The 12,470-nt window shown below is 46.4% G+C and overlaps 2 non-coding genes across 2 annotated transcripts; both read right to left on the bottom strand.

The window, feature by feature from the left end:
• Window positions 1-10,180: 10,180 nt before the first annotated feature.
• On the bottom strand, window positions 10,181-10,253 carry trnak-cuu. The gene has a single exon. It is a non-coding gene; the product is annotated as a tRNA-Lys (tRNA).
• A 572-nt stretch (window positions 10,254-10,825) lies between these two features.
• trnat-agu lies at window positions 10,826-10,899 on the bottom strand. Its single transcript has one exon. It is a non-coding gene; the product is annotated as a tRNA-Thr (tRNA).
• Between the last annotated feature and the right edge of the window lie 1,571 nt (window positions 10,900-12,470).

Below are 12,470 nucleotides of genomic sequence, written 5' to 3'. Positions count from 1 at the left end.
GAAGGAGAGGGAGAGTGACGCCATAGAACTCTCTTCCTCTTCTGGAGACCCTGGGCTGGCTCCGCTGCTGCTGCTGCCGCTGCCGCCTGCTGGTCCTGCAGCCACTGCTGAGCCGTCCTCCCACCAGGGCCGTCCTCCAGGGTGCAGAAGAAACGTCCCTGGAAGGACGCGTGTCCATCATCAGTTTTGGGCCAGCCGCAGATGTCACACGGGGACGACGGCGGCGGCGGCGAAGGAGAGGGAGAGTGACGCCATAGAACTCTCTTCCTCTTCTGGAGACCCTGGGCTGGCTCTGCTGCTGCTGCTGCCGTCTGCTGGTCCTGCAGCCACTGCTGAGCCGTCCTCCCATCAGGGCCGTCTTCCAGGGTGCAGAAGAAACGTCCCTGGAAGGACGCGTGTCCATCATCAGTTTTGGGCCAGCCGCAGATGTCACACGGGGACGACGGCGGCGGCGAAGGAGAGGGAGAGTGACGCCATAGAACTCTCTTCCTCTTCTGGAGACCCTGGGCCGGCTCCGCTGCTGCTGCTGCCGCTGCCGTCTGCTGGTCCTGCAGCCACTGCTGAGCCGTCCTCCCACCAGGGCCGTCTTCCAGGGTGCAGAAGAAACGTCCCTGGAAGGACGCGTGTCCATCATCAGTTTTGGCCCAGCCGCAGATGTCACACGGGGACGACGGCGGCGGCGGTGAAGGAGAGGGAGAGTGATGCCATAGAACTCTCTCCCTCTTCTGGAGACCCTGGGCCGGCTCCGCTGCTGCTGCTGCCGCTGCCGCTGCCGCCTGCTGGTCCTGCAGCCACTGCTGAGCCGTCCTCCCATCAGGGCCGTCTTCCAGGGTGCAGAAGAAACGTCCCTGGAAGGACGCGTGTCCATCATCAGTTTTGGGCCAGCCGCAGATGTCACACGGGGACGACGGCGGCGGCGGCGAAGGAGAGGGAGAGTGACGCCATAGAACTCTCTTCCTCTTCTGGAGACCCTGGGCCGGCTCCGCTGCTGCTGCTGCCGCTGCCGTCTGCTGGTTCTGCAGCCACTGCTGAGCCGTCCTCCCACCAGGGCCGTCTTCCAGGGTGCAGAAGAAACGTCCCTGGAAGGACGCGTGTCCATCATCAGTTTTGGGCCAGCCGCAGATGTCACACGGGGACGACGGCGGCGGCGAAGGAGAGGGAGAGTGACGCCATAGAACTCTCTTCCTCTTCTGGAGACCCTGGGCTGGCTCCGCTGCTGCTGCCGCTGCCGTCTGCTGGTCCTGCAGCCACTGCTGAGCCGTCCTCCCACCAGGGCCGTCTTCCAGGGTGCAGAAGAAACGTCCCTGGAAGGACGCGTGTCCATCATCAGTTTTGGGCCAGCCGCAGATGTCACACGGGGACGACGGCGGCGGCGGCGAAGGAGAGGGAGAGTGACGCCATAGAACTCTCTCCCTCTTCTGGAGACCCTGGGCCGGCTCCGCTGCTGCTGCTGCCGCTGCCGACTGCTGGTCCTGCAGCCACTGCTGAGCCGTCCTCCCACCAGGGCCGTCTTCCAGGGTGCAGAAGAAACGTCCCTGGAAGGACGCGTGTCCATCATCAGTTTTGGCCCAGCCGCAGATGTCACACGGGGACGACGGCGGCGAAGGAGAGGGAGAGTGACGCCATAGAACTCTCTTCCTCTTCTGGAGACCCTGGGCCGGCTCCGCTGCTGCTGCTGCCGACTGCTGGTCCTGCAGCCACTGCTGAGCCGTCCTCCCACCAGGGCCGTCTTCCAGGGTGCAGAAGAAACGTCCCTGGAAGGACGCGTGTCCATCATCAGTTTTGGCCCAGCCGCAGATGTCACACGGGGACGACGGCGGCGGCGGCGAAGGAGAGGGAGAGTGACGCCATAGAACTCTCTTCCTCTTCTGGAGACCCTGGGCTGGCTCTGCTGCTGCTGCTGCCGCTGCCGCCTGCTGGTCCTGCAGCCACTGCTGAGCCGTCCTCCCGCCAGGGCCGTCTTCCAGGGTGCAGAAGAAACGTCCCTGGAAGGACGCGTGTCCATCATCAGTTTTGGGCCAGCCGCAGATGTCACACAGGGACGACGGCAGCGAAGGAGAGGGAGAGTGATGCCATAGAACTCTCTTCCTCTTCTGGAGACCCTGGGCTGGCTCCGCTGCTGCTGCTGCCGCTGCCGTCTGCTGGTCCTGCAGCCACTGCTGAGCCGTCCTCCCACCAGGGCCGTCTTCCAGGGTGCAGAAGAAACGTCCCTGGAAGGACGCGTGTCCATCATCAGTTTTGGCCCAGCCGCAGATGTCACACGGGGACGACGGCGGCGGCGGCGAAGGAGAGGGAGAGTGACGCCATAGAACTCTCTTCCTCTTCTGGAGACCCTGGGCTGGCTCCACTGCTGCTGCTGCCGCTGCCGTCTGCTGGTCCTGCAGCCACTGCTGAGCCGTCCTCCCACCAGCGGAGCTGTCAGAGTCTACAAAAATGCAATACAGAACTGTTAGTCAAGATGACTGGTACATGCAGGTAAAAATAAACAGCAATTTAACAAAATATATTTTGTTACACACCTGAAATAGGCTGCAAATGCTTTGTTTTCCTTGTCGCTTTCCTTCCTTCCATTCTGCCTTCTGCCTTCCAACTCAGTGGTCAGGTCAGGTCTGTTCTGACTGACGTTGTGTGCTGAACCCCTTTTTCTCCCAACAGGACAGACATGAAAGGCTTTGTGTAGGCTTTGTCTGAAGGTGGGGGGGTAGTGTACCATTGTTTAAGACTGATGGCCCTCTTTTGAATGTTAAAACAGCACATCTCCTCAGGTAGTCTGGGAGCCTTAGGTAGAGAGAGAATGAATGGGGTGGGGGTAGTGTACCATTGTTTAAGACTGATGGCCCTCTTTTGAATGTTAAAACAGCACATCTCCTCAGGTGGTCTGGGAGCCTTAGGTAGCCTGTGTAAAGTTTTACCTGGGGAGAGAATGAATGTGAAAAGATTTCTTGATATGTTATGTAAACTAAAAACATGTTTGCCATGATATCAGTCACCCCTATGATTACCACCATGTTTTTTTCTACAATTATTTCATTCATTTTAAGGGGGAGAATAAACTTTATCTGATGGTTGAATGTAACATTGAATAAATGTAATAAATCATTCACTGTTTGGTGGCTTACAAGATATAAATAAGGAGGAGAAAGCGTTTTTTTTTTTAAAAAAAGAGTTTATTAAAAACATACACACACAAATAAACTTAAAATGAAAATAAAGAAAAGAATAGTTTAACTATATACAGTATTTACAACTTGGCGTCTGCCAGCCACTGCTCCACAGTTCTGCCGTTGGACCGGGAGCAGAAGGTCTTCCCCTTGGAGCGGCTGTGGCCATATTCTTTAGTCTTTGGTTGGCCACACAGCCTGCATGTGAAGTGGTATACCTTCCGAGACGGCTTCAGGGGCCGTCCTTCCTCCCAGGCACGACGTTCCCTCTCCTGCTGGAGCCTGTGCCTCCATGCGGTGACCGGAAAGGCGGGACGAAGACAAATGGAACAAGGGCATAAAGAAGATGGGGAAACCGGAGCTGTTTAACCTCGTTTCATTTGTGTTCTTGGAACAAGTATTTGGTTTATATTTACAATTGCATTTTTACATTTATTTATTTAGCAGACGCTTTTATCCAAGGCGACTTACAAAAGTGCATACAGTAAGTATAGCGACAGTACAGGGACAGGATGTGTACAGTTCCACAATGAGACGGTTCTCAGCTGAGAGCAAGGTCTGTCTGAGGACACAGTACTATCAGATTTGTACAATTACAGCGTATAGGGCAACTAATACGATACACCTTCAAACAGCAAACTTCAACAACCTCAAACGGCGCAATGAGCGTCAGGGTAAAGGCGGCAACAAGAAACAATTTAAAAAGCATAGCAATTTCCAGGTAGAGTCTGAAGAGTTGCGTCTTCAGGCCCCGTCTGAAGGAATGGGGTGAAGGATCTGTCCGTAGCAGGACAGGGAGTTCGTTCCACCACCGGGGAGCGATGTAGGTGAAACGCCGATGTCTGACAGAACTAGCACCTCCTGTTTATATGTTGGGACCTGGGAGATTATTATATTACTACCATGTGCCATCGAAATTCAAAGTTTAAATATGCTTTAGATGTGTTAACACATTACTTGCGATTAGCATTTAAACGCATTGGAATGAATGACCTGGCGATCTCTGGAAATGTATTTAAACCGTGATCAGACTATTTGGTTAACATGTTTAGGCCCTAGAGATTGTGTTACTATACAGTGTGGGATCAAAATTCAAAGTGTAAATATGCTTTTGATGCCTTTAAATTATTAACCGCGATTTTCATTTGAACGCATTGGAATGAATGAGCTAATTTCAGTCAGTCCTCTATAATGGCCTGGCGACCTCTGAAAATGCATTTAAACCGTGGTTTAAAATGGTTAACATTTTAAGAACCCTAAGATGTTGTTACAACATTGTGGAATCGAAATAAAAAGCGTAAATATGTTTTAGATGTGTAAATAGGACCCCTGCTATGTTAAAAATGTGTGTGATTGAACGGGCACGTGTGTAAACCACTATCAAACTGTGCACTAGTGGGCTATTATAAAGGCTCCACAGGGAGTGTAAACGGTTCATGTGCATTAGCAGTGTGATCAGTGTAATTACTCTCTTTCATACTCTCACATACACTGCCATGCATGGGTTCTTGTCCTGTCAGTCACCCACCCTCACTAACACACTCTCTCTCTCTCTCTCTTTCTTTGCAGCGCCGTCCTGAGCCAGGGGGCAGTCTCCAAAGGCCAGCAGGCTTGTGGAAGCCGTCCTGCTAGAACTGTGTCGTGCGCACAGCCGCGAGGCGACTAAAAAGTAACTGAATCAGCCCGAAGTACCGTGGTGGTAGAGTTGTATCGCAATTGTCAAGTTTCTAACGTAACTGAAACTGTGTCTGAGTCGTAATTCCCCGAAAACAATTCTAAAGATTCTGAAGTAAGTGAACTGGCCCGAAGGACTGTGGTAGAGAGGTGTAACTGGAATTGTGACGAAGATCCTGAAGTAACTGGAACGTGGGAATTTGCTGTGCCCGAAGTACTGGGGCAGTGATTCCGTAGTGTAAGTATCTAAAGCAACTGACACTTGTGCTGTTGCGAGCCCGAAGCACTGCGGCTCTGTGAAGTTTAAAACGATTACCCGAAGAAGTGTGGTTTTCGCCAGACGTACTGTGGCAGAGTTTAAAAGTTGTTAGCGTTGTTGTTAGTGTGGAAACTTTATTCATTTGCGTCCGAAGCACTGGAGCTGTGAATAATTGGACTTACGGGTATCTTAAAGTAACCAGATAACGTACAGTCATCAGAGGGGACTGGTTGTGACTAGCCTACGGAATTGTTATAACTTCATCCATAATGGAAGATTTAATTGTTAAATATATTGCTAAGCACGGTTCATGCGGAATCTTCAATGGGATAGAGAACATCATGTATGAGCCCTATGAGTGGGCTAAATGCCTAAAAACTAGAAAGGAAGGGTTGCTAATGCGCTTCATGCGATTTTTGCTTCATACAAATTAACAAACAAAATGTTAGATAACGTGGAGTCGGAGAAAGAAGCACTTGAAACTGAAAATAAAGTGCTTCACTCACGAATTTGCGAAAGTATAATGACTATGAAAAATTACCAGGCGGGTGAAACTATTTTGAAAGAGGAAAGAGTGCAGTTGAAACAAGAAATTGCAGAACTTAAAGCTGACAATTACATGCTTAAGTCAAAAGACTTGATGATTTTTGGGAGAAAACCTCTCAGTTACAAGACAATTATGATCATTACTCTGACCGCACAGTTAAGTTCCCCATGGCGCAAATCCATTCCACTACTACCATTCACCCAGGTGAGGAAGATAGCACCGTCACCACTACGACTGTTAGGGCTCTCACTCCTACGGAGTTTGATCTATCTCAGCATGATGCTTTAGAATTTCTAGCCAGTTTGGAACAATATGTTAATTTGCATATCTTAACAGATTCAGATGCTTGTGTGGTCCTGACTATGTGTCTCCCACGTGCATTGGCAAGGGCCCTCCCAGAAAAGGTGCAGAGGAAAACTGCTAATGATAGAGAGAGGAAGGAGGCATTGCTTGAGGTCTTGGGGGCAAGAGTCATTAACTGGGAGAAGATAACACGGGTTAAAATGAGGACCTGTCCAAATCTGTCCAATAACCTTCCTAAGGAGTCTCCTTAGCTGGAGTAGTTCTCTGTCTTCTATCCTGGTTAAAAGTAGATAATTGAATAAAGGTTAGTGTGAGCAGTCTGTGGTTGTAATAAAGCTTCATCGGGCCTGAGGATGTGGTGCTTAGAGTGTTCCAGTGGAAAGAGGTGTTGTTCCAAAGATGGGTAAGTCCGTGCAAAGGATGACAACCTAAGGCAGGACAGCACCGCCACTAGGATACCTGGAATGGGTGATGCTTTATGGCATATAAGCATCAAGCACCTGTATGCTAATTATTGTCGATCCTGATCAAAGCTCTGTATCAGTATAAAGAATGCTTTCGCTGAGTGCTCAGGGTTCAGATTGACTCCGCTGAACCCAGAGTGCGTTTTCACGTATTTCTGACAACTGCCGTTCCTGTAAATAAAAAAGTCTTTTCTGCGAAGATCGGAATTGCGCCTTGTTTTTCCTTACAGTTTACATAACATAACATAACCTGGTCATTAGAAACAGTTAAAACAGGCTTTTAAATAAAAAGGCTTTTAAATTAAATCTGCACACATTCATAAGGCCAAAACCATAAATAGGAATGTACTTTTATGTGCCTTTAAAAAATTAAGTCTTGTCTCTTTAAACCCTTTTGTTGAAATATGTTAAGTAGCCATGTGCTCGAGATGATGTCATGAACAACAAGGATTGATTGACAGCGATCTTCAAAATCCTGTCTGAGAGGTCTATCGTTCCCATTTCGACCGCAAAAAATCAGAAAAAATAGCCAGAGTCCTTTCGGGGAGCTGAGATTTGGCACGTCTGGCTCAGGTAAATGTACCGCGCCGACCGCAAACCGCCTGCCGCCCGCTGCTGCAGGCAAGGATGACACGCAAATTCGTGAAGCGTTCCATATTATCATTCATTTTTTTTTCCCGACGCAGTCAACTGGTAGGTATACTGAGTATATGGTTTAGCAAAATTATCCCATTGAGATTAGCCCATTTTCACAGGCAGACCATTCAGAAGTGGAACACTCAGGGGTTATAATTCCAGAATACAACATTTTGGAACACATTAATTCTGGAATAACAGAATAGAATAAAAAGCAAATACTCCTTACTTTAGACCAGTGTTTCTCAAACTTTTTCTGCCATTCCCCACTTTGGAGGTGGGGAAGGCTTCCAAGCCCCACCTGTCCCCAGTCGCCCCAACAAAATGGTAATAAACTAGGCTTTAAGTTTAAACTGACCAAATTTATTGAAATAACATCACATTTTAAAACGATAACATCAAAGAACACCATAAAAAGTTCAAAACAGCCGTGAGCTCACCCTCTCTCACACAACCACAAACTAAGTAAACAAAATACTACCCAGTTCAGATCAACCAATTCAGAGCTCACTCACACAGACTGCAAGCGACGAAACCACGGTGGGCATTCCAGACTGACAAAGGAAACCCTATTGTCCTACCTTAAAACGTCTTCCTGGCCACAGCAAATCTTGCTATGATAACCATATGATCCACTTGTCTTGCCATGCGGTTCTCGATAGACAAGCCAATGCTAGTCTTTCCCGGGACACTGTGGATGTCTTAATCAGTTTCAATTTGCGGAAAGAGCGTTTGCGACTGTAAATGTAATGGCAAGTTCTTTTATTTTCTGCCAAAATGGTTCTTTAGACAGCAAAGCAAGGAACGATAAGCTAATAGTAAACACTAACACCACCTTCTGCATCAAGACCGACAGCCTGTACGCGCTGCGTTCCAAAGGAGGAGGGGGGGAATTTTGATACATTTTGAAAATAATTCGCTATCAACCAGTTGTGAAACTGGAATAGAAGCTCTGTTTATTCATTTTATGCTAGTTGTCACGCATGCATAGGACTACTGACTGTTGCTGAATACGGTGTTGGAAGATCGTATAAAGAAGAGACAGATGACGAGAAGTAGAAGTAGCAAGAAGGGAGACGTGACAGAAAGGTATAGAAAAATCGTAAGATTACACTATAGCGGAGCTTGCAAGTAAGAGACTAAAAGAGTAAAAGAGAACTGAAATAGTCTTTAAAAAGACTGTTTAAATTACTGCAACTGCAGTGCTGTAAGGTTAGCCTTTTAAAAGGCTGGTGTTGAAATTGTAAATGGCAGTTTAATGCCAGTTTAAAAGCTATATTTCTGATATGATATAAGATATTTCTGTTGGAAAGCTGCAAGATCGGTACGAACTTGACACACCTGCACAGTGGTGTGTTTCCGATATCTGCTCTTTCTTATGTACTTGAGGCGTCTGCTTAAGTTCGCCAGTAAGGTTACTGTCCTGTGTACTTTTTCATCGACACAAGACGGCAGAATGTCGCCTTCTCATCATAAAGGGATCTTGACATTTCTTAGCCGATAGATAAATCAGAATTAAACACTGATGGCAAGTGATTGGTATATTCCAGGGGTGTTCAAATGATCAGTTTGTTATTCAGCAGCTTCAGAAGTTCATAACGAGTTGATCATTTGAATCAGCTGCGTTGGAGCAGGGAGAGATCTAAAACATGCAGGACAAGTGGCCCTCCAGGAGAGGTTTGGACACCCCTGGTATATTCAAATTCACTTCGCCCGCGAGGCCTCGCCCATATCAGAGTACCCGCCTTGGCACAAGAATCTGCCAGGAATACCGTCCTCAAACTTTGGCCGAAAATTTCCTCCCGTTCGTCGCGACCCACTTGTCACGTCTCTATTCCCCACTAGTGGGGCGCGCCCCACACTTTGAGAAACGCGGGCATAGCCTACGCGCTAAACGGCAGATCATACCGGTGTGACCGTAATAATATATGATAATTATTTGACAGTCTGCTGTAGTGCAATATGGGTCAAATCTCGCTAATAACATTACAGCCTATCATAATGTGTGTGACATTCTTCATAATCGATAACCAACTTTAAGTTGGTGTGCCTTGACGTTCTGGTTTGACCTTTGATGCTCCTTAGTCCCAAAAAGGTTGAAAACCTCTGCAATAGTAAACAAATACAATGTGTATTGAGAGATGCAGACTTCTCTATAAAATCGACTGTAACTCGCTTAATTCTGAAACCGATTTTCATGAAATTTGGTTTGTTATAAACGTGAGAATTTAACATGATCCTGGTTACTTATTGGAATTAAATTCAGTTACTGGGGACGGATCTAATCAGCTCTATGCCAAAACATAAACCTTCTGAATAGCCACAACGTCCTATGGGACATGCAGGCTCTGATCCAGGCAGCATCAAGTGTAAATTATTTAGAATTTCAGCCTTTGTGAGTTTCTCCAAAACTGTAGATAAGCACTTTTTACATAATTCCAGAATACTATGCAAATGTAATTTGCTTTAGCCACACAGGATACAATCACATTAGCATTACAGAATATAACTCAAATGTATTCTGATTAAGCCTCATAGGTTAAATTCACATTATCTTGATTTTTTTATGTGCTACAATCAGCCATGTTTTAGTTAAGCAAACAGCATTCTTATCTTATTAGAAATCTTTTAAAATGATAAGACAGAAGGAAAATGATAGTGGCTAATTCATTGCCAGCCAGAGTAAGAATGATGAGCCATGTTTCACATGATTTTTTACTATGTGAAAGTTATGTGACGATTATATTTGAAGTGCATATTTAAAAGCACCTGTTTAAAAAGCAATTAAAATGTTAATAAAGAGAATTGCTCGTCTCAATTGGTACTGGTAATTCAAGTTTTGCTCAATTTATGTGGAACCGTCCTGAAACCTGGGGTCCATGTTCTCTAAGCAGATAAAACAGCCATCTAAAAAGAGCTTCCACTTGGTGAAATAAACAAATTGCTTCTCAGTGTTTCCTCAGTACGTTGACAATTTCACAAGATTTTCCCAACTCGACAAACACTGCTTAGAGAGGAGAACTTGCATTTTTAATGCAAAGTTGGTTGCTTGAGAGAGGAATCAGCTTTGGCAGCTGAAAACAAGCCTGTGCTCCTTGTGATCTTGCAAGGTAATGTTGCTTGTGCGGAAAAGTAGCGCCCAACGTGGGGCTCGAACCCACGACCCTGAGATTAAGAGTCTCATGCTCTACCGACTGAGCTAGCCGGGCTGCTTGGTTGCTTTAGCAGACGGCAGTCATTGCCAGAAGTCACTGGCCTCTGTCTCTGGTACCTTTGACGGTCAGCTGCCAAGTGCAAACACATTGCTTTGTGCATTCAAGATGCAGTGTTCTGTGGCGAGGTCTCTGTGGTGCAATTGGCTGTCTTTTCTCTGCATCCTTGACTTTTCCACTTAGCAGAAGGCAGGGAACTCCACCGGTCGCGCACAGCCCTGGATAACAGTTGACACTCGACTCCACATAATGAAGCTGTGGACACCTCATTCAACTGTTGTGAGGGTTCAGGAAACCCGTTTTGGGTTGGCCGACTACATCCGGTTCATCACCACATTGCCAGAACCGGTGGAAAGAATTTCTTCTCCGCAGCAAAAAGCGCTTGTTGCTGCAAACAAGAATGTCTGACACAACACCTGGTATCAGAAACTCGGGCCATTTCGGGACTGGCAAAGCCTTACCACCACATGGTGCTGTCTTCAGCAGACTTCATGGTTCTCCTTTGAGTCAGGGGAGAAAGCATGAGGTGCTAGCTGATTGTTGATGAAAGGAAAGCAGAGGAACCACAAAGGCACCGCTGGGATTCGAACCCAGGATCTCCTGTTTACTAGACAGGCACTTTACCCAACTTAGCCACGGCACCCTGAAACAGAATTGCACAAGCTCATAAAAAACAAACAACGTTATGGCAAACGGAAATTTAAAGGTAGAAGTAAAATACTGAACACCGGAAGGGTGGGAAACAAAAATTTTGTACATAATGTGCTACACCTCTTCATGTGAATGCGGGGACAGCAGCAGACTGGTGTGAATGGAGTGACACCATCTTACACTGCGGGAGGTTCTTTAAATGAGCCGGTTAAATCGTGTCTCTGCAGGTGCCTGCCCTGCCCGTCTCTTACAACATCACAAAACGCGGTATTCAGTCTGGAAGTACATCCAGACGATCACCAAGTAAGGGGTGTGGCTTCCTGTTCATGCTCTACAAGGATCCGCTCACACATTTGACTGATGAAGTCAGGCTTATAATTACAGCTGTTGTCACCTGAGCACCATCAACCTCCAGAGCGAGAGCTCCGGCCTACCCAGGGGTAAACCTTGTCAACCAGAGCTGCTGGGGTAAACCGTGGGCACAGTGCCCCCTGGGTGTACAGCCGGGATGGCTAACTTTCTCCTTCTGGACTCTGTAAGCAAATTCCTAAATCAAGGAAAGAAGAATTTAGAAGTTTTATTTTTAAAGTTTTTAAAGAATGTAAGAGTTAAAGAAATATATTAGTTTAACTTTAGTTCCAGTTTGTTGTTGAATCAAATGCAATGTGATTGAGTGCAGTCCTGCTTTAGGCTCGTTCCCAGAGATTATTCAAGCACGAAAAATCCATCAGCATTTCACTCTTCCATTTACATTTTATATGTTTATATGGCAGAAAATTTGCTACTTGCAAGTAATTATTGTTATTGGTGAGTTTTTTTGTGAGTCACCCTCTGGAAATTTTGAAACAAATGGTGAAATATTTGTCAATAACTGGCTTTGTAATTTTAGTTGCATTTCAGCCATTTGCTACAAACGAGGCTGAAGTGAAGACAGAGCACTAACATACACACTAGCTGCTTTGCCTCTGAGGCTGTGCCATTCATTCACTTTGCATGTGAACTGCAATGTTGAGCATCCACACAGATGGGTGGATAACACACCGGCTGGCTCACAGAAGTGTCTGACTAGCTGAAAATCACACAATGATGTAAAGATTTCCTCACTTCTCAAAATCTTTACACACATGGTCTTAAACACTGATACACAATAAGCATGGTTAGATCTGCAATGTCTGCAATACAGTAATACATAGACTGTTATGTACATAATTTCCTATTTCCAGTGTGAATGCTGTCTTTTGCACTGATATGTCAGTGCCATCTAGAGAAAAGGCATACTGCTAGTTAAGCTTAATGTGGGGTACTATTATCTCCATGATTATGTGTTTACATAAATGGTTATAACAGAAACACACCCGGAGTGCCATGTACAGTGAATATCTGAACAGTTTTATCTCAACCAAGGAAATTGTTTGAATGAATATCATTCATCTTGTATCAACTGAGTCCAAGGGATCATAAATGTGTTGACCGACTGCATTAGGCAAAACTGCAGTATGTGTAGCAGCACAGGCAGCATGTACCTGTGTTACGCTGTTGTGCAGGTTCTCCTGCGACCTGAAG

Source organism: Megalops cyprinoides, chromosome 11, assembly GCF_013368585.1.
Source record: "Megalops cyprinoides isolate fMegCyp1 chromosome 11, fMegCyp1.pri, whole genome shotgun sequence".
Lineage (NCBI taxonomy): Eukaryota > Metazoa > Chordata > Actinopteri > Elopiformes > Megalopidae > Megalops > Megalops cyprinoides.
Note: the sequence above shows the minus strand (reverse complement) of the source record. Positions and strands in the feature narration are given on the sequence as shown.